This window comes from Protopterus annectens, chromosome 9.part0, assembly GCF_019279795.1.
Source record: "Protopterus annectens isolate FY-2018-M chromosome 9.part0, PAN1.0, whole genome shotgun sequence".
In the NCBI taxonomy this organism is placed as follows: Eukaryota; Metazoa; Chordata; order Ceratodontiformes; family Protopteridae; genus Protopterus; species Protopterus annectens.
The window spans coordinates 1,959,765,877-1,959,779,754 of NC_056743.1; the positions used below are offsets into that span (position 1 = coordinate 1,959,765,877).

Sequence of the window (13,878 nt, forward strand, 5' to 3'; positions counted from 1 at the left end):
GACACTTGGCAGTTTAACTACAGATCCTCTAAGCTGCGTGACAAGCCACACGCAAAAGCCGTCACTCAATAATATTTGTAACACACTCACACCATTGATTGCCTCATTAGCCCAACATGTATGTTAGTTTTCAAGGTGTAGTAAAGGACTGTAAAGAAGTAATCCAGAAATGTAAGCACTTTATTTTAAAACTGAACAAACGAGACTATCCAAGTCTCGTTGACACAGTACAGAAAGGCCCACGCAAAAGCTATCACTCATTAAAATTTGTAACACACTCATGCCATTGAATGCGCCTTTAGACCAACATTTTTATTTGTAACGATGTTATCCACAAATTTAAGCACTGCATTTTTATCTGAACTGACGAGACTTTACAAGTCTTGTTGATTTTTCATTTTTGCATTGGCTAGCCATAGCACGTAAACTAGATTGTGTCATGTGTACTGAGCAACCAGGCGGGCTGTTTGCCATTAGTGGTGGTGATTGAAGAAGATTCAGAAAAGCTTATCATGATATTTAGTATATATATTTTTTTTAATTTTCAAGGCAACAATCTGTTAAGGGTTTAAACGTATAAAATATGCTACTAGAACTGACAGGGTAAATGATCTTCACAGTCCCCTAAATACATCAGTTTGTTACAGCTATACCCTAACGCAAAATTAATATTTTTAAAAATGCTTTTCAGTAAACAGTGTTATGAATTAAGGCTGCAAGTATTTAATAACCAACGACAGAACAACAAAACAAACTAACTCAATCAACCTCATCTTGTAACTAACATTTTTCAGTCTATGTTCTGGTATGATTGTTGCCCCATTAACAGAAAAGTACCATATGTGTATTAACGGAAAAGTACCATATGTGTGTGTATGTATGTATGCATGTATGTATGTGTATATATATATATATATATATATATATACACACACACACACACACACACACACACACACACACACACACACACACACACACACACACACACACACGTGCGCACACATATTTTGTGTGTGTGTGTGTGTAAAATCCTTCAAATAGTCCCTAAAAAATCAGCTTTATGGTGTTGCTGTCACTAACACACAGTCCCTGCTAAGCGACAGATTTTTACATTAATATCACATCACCACCCAGTTTACACCAGATGTCTTTGTTAGAGGATGTGGTTTTACTCTGTGTAAGTATTGTTGTTTTGCTCTTTTGTGTTCATTGATGTCAGCTTTTCAGAACAACTGTGTGTCTCTGTTTTACTCTGTAAGCTACAACTTGATGTTCATCGTGTTACACTGCTGCAGTCATTACACTTGGGTTATCTGCCGCCAGGCGGTCCCGCAGTTGGCCTGAGTTCCAAAGTCTTGGTCCAGCGTCGGTTGCGGTCGCTTCTTCCCTGACGTCAGTGCGACAGGGGTATAAAAGAGGCAGCCAACGCCATTTTCTTCAGTCTTTCTTGCTGTGCGGTGCCCGAAGCAGAAGCAGTTCGCAAGTGCCGGTTGGCCGACTCTTGAGATTTTTAATCCGAATTTCAGAACCGAAGTCTTCTATAAAGCTAAGTACCCCGTTGGGGAAACTTTTTCTTGCCTCAGACCGATGTCAGTAAAAGTTAATAATTGTATTTCTTGTGGGAAGCAAATACCTCATAAGGATTTTCACTCTTACTGTATTCCATGCCTAGGCCCAGACCACGACGTCACTGGTTGTTGGTTTTGCGCTAGGTTTAACAAGCGCACTGTTAAACGTCAGTTTGATTTTGCCCGACATTACTTTGGTAGAAAATTCAATTACACCATCCCGTCGGAGCAGCCGACGACTGGGATACATAAGAAGTGCAAAGACAAGGACAGGCATCCTAGACCCAGACCTGACAACGAGGCCTCTGCTAGGCCAGTCGCCGGTTCTCCGGTTTTCAGCGAGGCGCCTTCACAGCCCCTGATGACCACTGCTTTAGAACCACAGGCTGCCTCCAACTACCAAGCGGAGATGGCTGGGCCTCTGGATGCTCTACCTTTAGGCCCTACTGAAACTATCCCTGAAGAGGGATCCGAAGCAGTTGAACAGTCTTCAGCTGCAGAAGGTGTCTTCAGACTGACTACACTAACTTTCAAATCTTATGCTAAGTCTAAAACTCCTTTAAAAGTAAAGAAGACCATACAGCCCCCATGCCTAAGAAACAGATGCTCAAAATGGCCAAAGATTTAATTATTCTGATCGGTTCCCATCCCCCTCCTGATAAAAGGCCTAGACAGGAGGAAGACTATGACTCATCTGACCAGGTTTACATTTTCTCGGGTTCCTCTGCAGATCAGAAATACTCTTTACCCGCCGTATGAGGATTCTGATGCTGAAGAATCAATCCCTTCAGCCTCTCCTCCAGAGGACTACTCTTTTGGGGAAACCTTGCATACCATGAGGGAACATTTTCATTGGGAGGGCCAGGATTACTCAGAATCCAAGAAAAGGCTCCGAGAGTTCCTCTTATTACATCAGCACAGATCCCTTGCTATCCCACCAGTATTCGACATTGTGGATGATGTTTACTCAGAATCTAGTTTAAATCCTGATTCTTTACCTCCAGCCCCAGTCAAACCAGACAGATACTACAGAGATGTCCTTCAAGGATGCATCTGCAGTCATAACATATGGGTTGTCCTGCCTCAGGCAGCCCTCGGTCGGCCCGATTCCAAAGTCTGGGTCTGGCCTCGGCTGATGTCGCACTTCACCCGACGTCATAGCTCCTGGGGTATAAAGGCATCAGCCGACGCCATTTTCCTCAGTCTTTCTTGCCGCGCGGTGCCTGAAGCAGAAGCTGTTCGCAAGTGCCGGTTGGTCAGATCCAGAGATTTCAGCTACCGAAGACTTCTAAAAAAGCTAAGTACCCCGTTGGGGACTCTTTCTTGCCTCAGCCGATGTCAGAAAAAGTAAATAATTGTTTAACTTGTGGGAAACAAATACCTCATAAGGATTTCCACTCTTACTGCCTTCCTTGCTTAGGCCCAGACCACGACATATCAGCTTGTTTAGCCTGTGCTTCCTTCAACCGACGGACACTTAGACGTCGGTCGGAGTTTGCAGAAGAGTTTTTTGGTCCCGCTTTTGCATATAAAATGCCGTCGGAGACTCCGACTACTCATTTAGCTAAAAAACGCAAGGAAAAGGACCGACACTCGCGGCCCGCGGTTTCGGCTGAAACCACGGTTAGGCCTACCGCGAGTGTCTCAGTTTCGGCCGAAACCGAGTCCTCGGTTCTTCCTTCGGCCGCAAGCATGCCTCCGACAACCGAGGCCACAGAGGTCCCGGCTGAGTCAGCTACAGAAATTCCTACCGAAGAAGCAGGCACACAAGAATTGTCCGACACCATTCCGTTGGACATTTCTACTCCTGCACGTGGGACAGCTAGACCCCCTGCTTCTATGTCTATTAAGGCCTTCTCCAGGGCTAAAGCAGCTAAACTTTCCAAGGCCTTACCTACAAAAGCTCCCCCCTCACAGCCCTTCCTCAAGTTCTCAGATTCTCAGCCTTGCTGAGGACCTTATTTCTTTGATCAGGGGATCCCAACCTCACCCAGACAGGGCCTCACAACCCCCTCCTGAAAAAAGGCCTAGGACTGAACCCCCTGAACCTCTTTCCTCAGACCTTTCCTCGGATGGATCAGATTTATCAGACCATCAGGAAGGTCCATACTCACCCTATGAGGATTCGGATGCAGAAGACTCCATTCCTTCCGCCTCCCCCCCAGAAGAATTTTCATTTGGGGAAACTCTACATTCAATGAGGGAACATTTCCAATGGCAGGGTCAGGATTTTTCTGATTCTAGGAAAAGGCTAAGAACTTTTTTACACTTACCACAGCATAGGCCTCTAGCCATTCCACCTGTGCTATCAGTTGTTGATGACGCATACAATGATGCCAGTTCAGCCCCTGATTCTCTTCCCCCGGCCCCTGCCAAACCTGACAGATATTACAGGGTCCCGGATTCTCACTTCCACTTGTATAAGGCCCATGCTGCAGACCCAGAAACCATTTCTCAGGGCCCCAAGGGTGTTGCAGCTGCCTCTGCTAAAAACCCCCTACCCTCTGAAAGAGAATCAAGAGCATTAGAGAGATGGGGTAAAAAAGTTTATACATCTGCTACTCTTTCTGCCAGGGCTTTAAACTGTCAATTTCACATGATACAGTACCAGGAATTTTTGTTAGATCAGCTGAATAAAAAGCTTTCCTCTCCTGAACCTTTAGACCGTAAGTCCCTTCAGGAGTTGGTACACAATTCTCAGCAGGTCAGTAATCATTTTTTAAAATGTGGCTATGATGCACTGGAGGCTTCATTTAGATCAGCTATGACTGGAGCAGTGATTCAAAGGCATGCCTGACTAAAAGAGAGCAATCCTTGCCAGACCATGTTAAGTCTAAACTCCTAGATGCCCCTATGGAGAAACAAAGTTTATTTGGCTCCCCTGCACTACTAAAGAAAGTGGAAGAAAAAGCAAAATATGTGCAAACAGTCAAGGATTTTCTGCAGGTCCAACCTCTGAGGTTCAGCAGAAATTGGCCTTCAAAGAATTGGTCCTTTCCAGACACCTCCAGAGCACAGAGAGGCAGAAATAGATGCCCAAGAGGCAGAGGTCAATCAAGGGGTGCCTACAGGGGCCGTCAGTGGCAACCTGACAACCAGAGGAGTGCCTCCACAACTGCGACTGCAACCACTTCCACAGGACAGACACAATGACTTGGCTCTGATTCTGCCTACCAGGGAACAATTGGAAGCACCCTTGGGCAGAAAGTTACCTTTATTTTCAAAAAACTGGCATTGCATTACAGGAGACAAATGGACTTTGCAAACAATAGACAAAGGCTACAGGTTTCAGTTCCACACTTTACCAAAAAAGAGAGGAATGCCAAACCTTCCACCAAGCCAGAAGTCAGAGGCTCTAAAACAAGTCATCAACTTACTAAGGATGAGAGCAATAGAAAAGGTACCATCTATGGAACAAGGCCAAGGATTTTACTCCAGACTATTCCTTGTACCAAGAAAAGAAACTCAATGGAGGCCTATTCTTGACGTGTCCGCACTGAACACATATCTCATTGTACCAAAATTCAAGATGCTGACCCTACAGCAACTTCTTCCCATGTTGGGCAAGGAGTCTTGGCTGGTGACTCTAGATCTCAAGGAGGCATACCTGCACATCCCTATACGACCAGATTTCAGAAGACACCTCAGATTTCTTGCAGGATCAGAGCATTATCAATTCTCAGCATTGCCCTTTGGCTTATCTACTGCGCCCAGAGTATTCACGAAATGCCTGGCATCAGTAATTGCACATTGCAGGCTTCAGGGAATTCAAATCTACCCATACCTGGACGACTGCCTGATACAAGCGGACAACAAGACAAAAATAATAAAGGATTTGGCCTATGTCATACAACTGCTGCAAGCCTTGGGATACACAGTCAACATACAGAAGTCAAGACTAGTGCCATCCCAAAGGATAACATTTTTAGGTGCAGAACTGGACACAATGACTCAGATGGCTTTTCTCACAGAAGAAAAACAAAAACTTCCAGTCTACTTCACGACATTGACAAAACAAACTCAGCTTACTGCAAGGAAAGTCCTGCAGGCCCTGGGTTACATGGCATCCTGCATAATCTTGATCCCACATGCCAGACTGCATATGAGAAAATTACAATGGTACCTAAGAAATGTATGGTCTCAACACAGACACAGTCTAGAAACCATGATACCAATCATTCCATGCCTGAAAAAGGAATTCCTGTGGTGGGCTCAGGCCTGCCAGACCAACAGAGGGTTGCCTTTCCACAAACCACAACCAAAGCAGACCATCACCACGGACGCCTCAGACCTAGGCTGGGGCACACATGGAAGACAAGTGTATCCAAGGCCTATGGTCCCAAGACCAGCTGAATCTACACATAAATCTAAAGGAGATGCTGGCAGTGAAGCATGCAATAGAGGCATTCAAATCATTCCTCCAGCAAGGACACCTGCTGATAAGGACGGACAATACCACAGTCATGTGGTACATCAACAAACAGGGAGGCACGCATTCCTACCCTTTATGCCGGATGGCAATGGAACTTTGGAACCTAGGCCTGAATCTCAATATTCAACTGCAGGCCAGATTCGTACCAGGAAAAGAGAATTCACTAGCAGACAGCTTAAGCAGAACTACCACGGATGCTCACGAATTGATGCTGCATCCACATATCTTCAAAACCATAACAAAGAAATGGGGGATGCCAGAAATAGACCTGTTCGCCTCCCCACTCAACCACCAACTGAAGAAATTCTGCTCAAGAGAATACCACCCACAAGCCTGGAGGGTGGACTCCCTTTCTTTCAGCTGGAAGACCCTGACAGTTTATGCCTTTCCACCTCTCCCATTGATGTACAAAGTTCTACTGAAGATCAGGGAGGAACAGCCAAAGGTAATTCTGATAGCTCCAGACTGGCCAAGGCAACATTGGTACCCGCTACTGAGAAGCATGTCTCGGACGAACCCATGGCCTCTACCTCTATGGCCCTTACTTCTAACACAGAACAACTACAAGACCCTGCATCCAAACTTGAAAACGCTGCAGCTAACTGCCTGGAAAATTGCATAAAACAAGACCAACCTGTTTTATCTCAGAGGGTCAAGGACATTATCCTGGAGGCTCGCAGACCCTCCACAAGGAAAACATACTCAGCCAAATGGAAGAGATTCCTCATTTGGAGTGCATCAAAGGGAACAGATGTCACGCTTGCAAACCTAGCACACATCCTAGAATACCTAGCAGAACTGTTCCACAATGGCCTGTCCTATTCTTCCATTAAGATTCATGCTTCAGCAATTTCAGCAGAGTACAACATGGATCCTCCTATCTTCTCTCAACCTCTCCTCAGACAATTTCTAAGAGGGATCAAAAATGTAAAACCACCAAGGAAACCACCTCTGCCTGCATGGGATCTCAATTTTGTGCTGGAAAAATTAACACTTCCCCCTTTTGAACCAGCTGCATCAGCAGACTTACAGTTCTTATCTTGGAAAACTGCCTTCCTTCTAGCAATCACTTCAGCAAGAAGGGTATCCGAGTTACAGGCATTAATGGCAGTACAGCCTTTCCTTATCTTTCACCAGGATAGAGTGTCTCTGAGAACCAATCCTACTTTCATGCCAAAGGGGTGGTATCCAGGCTATCCTTGAACCAAGCTATTCATTTACCTACGTTCTTTCCTAACCCACAGAACAGGGGGGAAAAGCTACTACACACCTTGGATGTACATAGACAACTGCGCTACTATCTGGACAGAACTAAGACCAGCAGAAAAACTGACCAGCTTCTGGTAGCTTATGCAACAGGAGTGCAAGGAAAAGCAATTTCCAAACAGACAATTTCAAAATGGATAGGAAATTGCATTCGATTCTGTTACTCTTTTCATGGAAAGACAACTCCTGAAAATATCAGGCCTCACTCCACAAGGGCTACAGCCACCACTACAGCTTTCCTACGAGGAGTGGCTACCAAAGACATTTTAGAAGCTGCTACTTGGAGCTCCGTACTTCCTATATTCTTAATTTACTTCAGAAACTCAAACCCTCAACCCCCTCAGCTGACAAATTGCCAGCAGAATATCTCCAGCTAGGTGCTAAAGCTATTGCCTACCCTATCTCTATTCTAATCAACAGAACCATAAAAGAAAGTACTATACCCTCACTCTGGAAAATCTCCCACATCATCCCTCTCTTCAAAGGGGGCGATTCATTTGAGTACTCGAACTACCGCCCTATAGCACTGCTATCTCCTATTGCTAAAATAATGGAGAAATGCATCCACAAACAGCTTTTAAATCACCTCCTATCTAATAACCTTTTAGCTACTTGCCAACATGGCTTTCGTCCCTACCATAGCACCACAACAGCCTTATTATCCTTCATAGACTCCATTAATATAAACCGAATAACAATCTTCTTTCATCTGCATTCTTTGTTGACCTGTCAAAGCCTTTGACATGGTGAATCACCAACTCCTCCTACATTGTTTAAAATCTCTCTCTCTCAATAATCTTGCTTTAAGCTGGTTTACTTCCTATCTTCAGAATCGGAAACAAGCTGTTTTATGGAACAACAATCTTTCCGAACTTCTCCCTACCACTTTAGGAGTACCTCAGGGCTCCATCTTAGGTCCTCTTTTATTTTCCATCTTTATTAATGACCTGTATCTAGCCACCCCACTAACTACTTGCATTCAGTACGATGACACCACCATCATCTGCTCTGCCACAACCCAAGCTGACCTCCACTCACTTACTCAAAAACTTTTACCACCATAGAACAATGGTTCTCCAATCACTGCCTTCTCTTAAACCCTAAGAAAACTAAACTTCTCCTCTTCTCACCCACACACCTGTCTCCCCCTATTAGTTTCACACTTACTTCTAACAATGGCACCCTTATCTCTCCTGACCAAACAACCAAACTTCTAGGAGTTACTATCGACAACCTACTAAAATTTGATTTTCATATCCACTCTATCATAAAAGCAACTAACAAAAATTAGGTTCTCTCTACAGAATCAAATCTTTCTTAACTCCTGAAGCAAGAACTACCATAGCCAGAACTTATCTTATCTCTACTCTACTATATGCATCCCCCATATATACTAATCTTTCTAAACATAACATCAATAGGCTTACAACAGCCTATAACAACATTGCCAAATTTGCCACTGCCTCTCCATATAAAACACATCACTGCCTGAACCTCCTTAACCTAGGGTGGCTGGAGTTACCTCACCTAATTCAATACTATCAGCTTACAACTGCCCATAAAGCCCTTCACCATCCAGAAAAGATACCAATGCTCTCCACCCTGATAAAACCCTATAACAACCTAAAACCCTACGCTCTTCCAATAAAATACTGATTCAAACCTCTCTATCAAAGAATACAGCAGGTGACTCTATATTTTCCAACTCAGTTGGTAAAATTTGGAATCAACTTCCTACAGACCTCTTAGCCCAAACTTCTATCACACTATTTAAAACTCAACTGAAACATTTTCTAACCAATCACTGGCTTTGCTCTTGCAATAACCCTAGCTGATCACGTACCTCCTACCTTCTCCTGCACCCTTTGCACTGTCTCCCAACTCTATTTCTCCGTTTTATTTTTCATCTCTACCTGAGAAATTGACTCTCTCAACTTCAAACTAAAATTTTCTAGTAACTCTATCTTTTGCTTTTAAACTACTTAATTATTTCTGTCTCACATTTTATAAACCTGTACTGAAGAAATTTGATAGTCTCTGTTTTCACCTTTTGAACTTACTGAAAAGATAGCCTAAATGCCTGTTTTAGTTGAGTCTTAAATTCCCTATGTAATTATGAATGCCTGTTTTAGTTGAATCTCAAATTACCTTTGTACTTTGACCTGTACTGTAGAAATTTGATAGTCTCTGTATTCACCTTTTTGAACTTACTGAAAGGAAAGCCTTATATGCCTGTTTTACTTGTGTCTTAATTCCCTATGTAATTTTAAATCCCTGTTTTAGTTTCGTCTTAAATTACCTATGTACTTTGAATGTATTTTTTTGTTATTATGCATTAGATAGTGGAGCTTTTCTCCTCGGGCCTCCACTGAAAATGGACATGTATCCAGTTGGACTAGCCCGGTTAACAAATGTAAAATAAAATAAAATAAATAAATTTGCCAAGCATTACAATCTTCCTTTATACTCCAGATCCCGAGCAGGTTTTGCAACTGCAGTTTTACAAGGGATCTTAACTACACCATCTTTATCTTAGTGCCTCCTCCCCCAGTTTGGCTATGGTATTCTACCCATATGTTAGGACTGCAGATGCATCCTTGAAGGACATAGTACAGTTTTGTACCTACCATAAATGTAGATGTCCGATAGGTATGCATCTGCAGTCAGGATAACCCACCCTCCTTCCCCTCTGTGGTATTCCTAGGGTGCTTACCCCTCTTTCAGCTAGCTGGGGAAATCTATTATGGTGTATTTGTTTGTATGTATATATGTATATATATTTTGTTTGCTACTGTTTGGAATTTTCAACATTTATCCAAATTTAGCCTTCCTAGAGGGCACCTGGCATCTGGGGCAAGAAACACTGAGGAAAATGGCGTTGGCTGATGCCTTTATACCCCAGGAGCTTTGACGTCGGGTGAAGTGCGACATCAGCCGAGGCCAGACCCAGACTTTGGAATCGGGCCGACCGAGGGCTGCCTGAGGCAGGACAACCCATATGTTATGACTGCAGATGCATACCTATCGGACATCTACATTTATGGTAGGTACAAAACTGTACTTTCCTGACTCTCACAAATTTCTATACAAAAGCCCTGTTGCTGACCCAGAAACCATTTCCCAGGGTCCCAAAGGGGTTAAGGCCTCTACAGCTAAAAATCTAGTTCCCTCTGAAAGGGATTCTAGAGGATTAGACAGATGGGGAAAGAAAGTATACACTTCTGCAACTCTAGCAATGAGGGCCTTAAATTGCCAGTTTCACATGCTGAAATATCAGCAATAGTTGATGTCTCAGCTAATGCAAAAAATGCTTCCAAATACAGAGCTTCCAGACTTTAAGGAAATGCAGGATTTATTGCATGCAGCAGAACAAGTGGGCAAACATACTTTGCAATGTGGATTTGATTCATTAGAAGCCTCTTGTAGAGCAGCAGTTACAGGGTCTGTCATCCGTAGACATGCTTGGTTAAAGGAACAAAGTTTACCTGATCATGTTAAAGCAAAATTATTGGATGCACCTTAACAGCAGGATGTTTTATTTGGAGTCAAAGCAGAAGAAGTATTAAAGAAAATGGAGGATAAGGCAAAATCAGTGCAAACGGTCAAGGATTTCTTAAAGGTGCAACCCCTCGTTTTTGCAGAAATTGGCCAACTAAAAATTGGTCCTTTCCAACTTCAGACAGACCTCTGAGGGGGGGGGGGGATACAGACGCCCAAGAGGCAGAGGTCAGCCACAAGGCTCTTACAAGCCTCGCCAATGGGGTACTTCAACCCAGAAAGGAGGGGAAGGCAGGCCACAATCCTATAGAAAACAGTCCAAATGACTCCCCCCTCCAGCTGCCAAGCATCTCTCTCTTGGCAGCTCCCTTGGGAGGAAAACTAGCACTTTTTGCACACAATTGGCACGTCATAACCCAAGACAAATGGGTTCTAAATATTGCATCTCAAGGTTACAGGTTCCACTTTCACACTTTACTAAGGCTAAAAGGAATGCCAAACCTGCCATCAAATCAATGGGCAGAGGCTCAAAAACAAGTTTACAGCACTCATGGACATAAAAGCTGTTCAAGAGGTACCAACACAGCAGCAAGGATTTTACCCAAGACTCTTTCTGGTCCCCCGAAAGGACAAAGCCTGGAGGCCCATTCTGGACCTTTCTACTCTAAATACTTCCTGGAAGTTCCCAAATTCAAAATGTTGACACTACAGCAACTTCTTCCCATGCTGGGCAAGAAGGCTTGACTAGTAACGTTGGACCTCAAGGAGGCATACCTGCATGTTCCTATCAGACAAAATTGCAGAAGATGCCTCAGATTCTTAGCAAGTTCAACGCATTACCAATTATCTGCACTGCCCTTTGGCTTATCTACTGCGCCCAGGGTCTTCACAAAATGCCTGGCACCAGTAATTGCTTTTTGCAGACAAAGAGGAATTCAAATATATCCATACTTGTACGACTGCCTTATTCAAGCAGAAAGCAAGGACATTCTTCTAAAGCATCTGGCATTTGTAAAAACTTACTAAGTTGCCTAGGGTACGCAGTAAACTAAAAAAAAATCAAAACTAGTGCCCTCACAAGAGATAATATTCCTGGGTGCCATCTTAAATACAATGGCCCAAATTGCTTATCCTCACGCCAGACAAACAAGGACAACTGACTCAATACTTTCAATTGATAGCAACAAAAACCCAACTCCCTGCAAGAAAAATTCTGCAGGCCTTGGGGTTCATGGCATCTTGCATACTACTAATTCCGTATGCCAGACTGCATATGAGGAAGTTACAATGGTATCTGAAAAGCGTATGGACTCAGCACAGCCACAGTTTGGAAACAATAATACCACTCATCCCTTGCCTTCGACAGGAGTTTCAATGTTGGGCACAGGCTTGTCACCACAGCAAGGGACAGCCTTTCACCTTACCCACAGCCATTCAGACAATAACAACAGATGCATCGGATTATGCCTGGGGAGCACACATGGCAGGGCAATGTATTCAGGGCAAGTGGACCACAGACCAAATGCATCTCCACATCAATCAAAAAGACATGCTAGCTGTACAAAATGCCCTAACTGCTTTCAAGGACCTTCTACATCCAGGACAATTGCTACTAAAGACGGACAACACCACAGTGATGTAGTACATAAACAAACAAGGGGGCACACATTCCTACCCCCTATGCAGGCAAGCAGTGACTTTGTGGAATACAGCACTGACCTATCAAGTTCAACTGCAAGCACAATTCCTGCCAGGAAAGAAAAATACACTGGCAACCGATCTAAGCAGAAATATCATGGATCCTCACGAGTGGAAGCTAAATCCACAAGTATTCACAATGATAACTCAGAAATGGGGGAGCCCAGACATAGATCTTTTTGCCTCCCCTCTGAACTACCAACTACAGAAATTTTGCACAAGGACATACCACACACAAGCGTGGAAAGTAGACGCCCTATCATTCAGTTGGAAAACACAAAATGTTTATGCCTTCCCACAACTGCCTCTTCTGGCAAAGCTACTCTTGAAAGCCAGACTAGAGAGGCCACAAATGATCCTCCTTGCTCCGGACTGGCCACGACAGCACTGGTATCCAATATTAAGGAACATGGCTCAAGGCCCAGCATGGATTTTACCTCAAATACCTCATCTTCTGACTCGGCAAAACAATCAGATCATGCACAGCCAGCTCAAAACCTTAAATCTGACGGCATGTCAGATTACTTAACCAAACAGTCAACACTCCTCTCTAAAGCTGTTATGGATGTCATTTTGGAGGCCAGGAGACCCAGCACCAGGAAATCTTACTCAGAAAAATGGAAAAGATTCTGCGCCTGGAACCAGGCTCAAGGCCTAAACCCTCTTGTCCCAAATATTCCTCAGATATTGCAATACTTAACTGAGATGCTGGAAAAAGGCCTTTCCTTTTCATCTATTAAGATCCATGCTTCAGCTATTTCAGCTCATTACAACATGGATCCTTCTATTTTTTCACATCCATTACTGAGACAATACCTCAGAAGGGCTAAGAACATAAGACCACCCCGGAGAGCACCAACACCAACTTGGGACCTCAACTTTGTTTTGGAAAAACTTACCCTAACACCTTTTGAGCCAGCTTTTTCAGCAGAATTAAAATTTTTGTCATGGAAAACTGCTCTACTGCTGGCAATAACTTCAGCACGGAGAGTCTTAGAGTTACAGGCACTAATGGCAGTGGAACCTTTCATCATTTTTCATCAAGACAGAGTTTCCTTAAGAACAAACCCTACCTTTATGCCAAAGGTGGTATCTAGTGTGGCTCTTAACCAAACCATTCATTTGCCCACTCTTTATCCTAATCCCCAGAATAAAGGGGAGAGGCTTCTACATTCATTGGACATACACAGGCAGTTATGTTTCTACTTGGACAAAACAAAATCTTTCAGAAAATCTGACCAACTGTTTGTTTCCTAAGCTGCAGGATCACAGGGAAAGGCTATTTCAAAACAGACCATTTCAAAATGGATAGGACACTGTATTTGTTTCTGCTACACACAACATGGAAAAACTGTGCCTAGTAACATTAGGCCACATTCCACCAGGGCTACAGCCACCTCAGCAGCCTTTCTT

At 43.6% G+C, this 13,878-nt stretch overlaps 1 protein-coding gene across 1 annotated transcript in view; it reads left to right on the top strand.

Annotated features, from left to right (window-relative positions):
* ATP13A1 (ATPase 13A1) overlaps positions 1-13,878 on the top strand; it is a 1,617,817-nt gene that overhangs the window by 558,718 nt on the left and 1,045,221 nt on the right. The window lies entirely within an intron of this gene.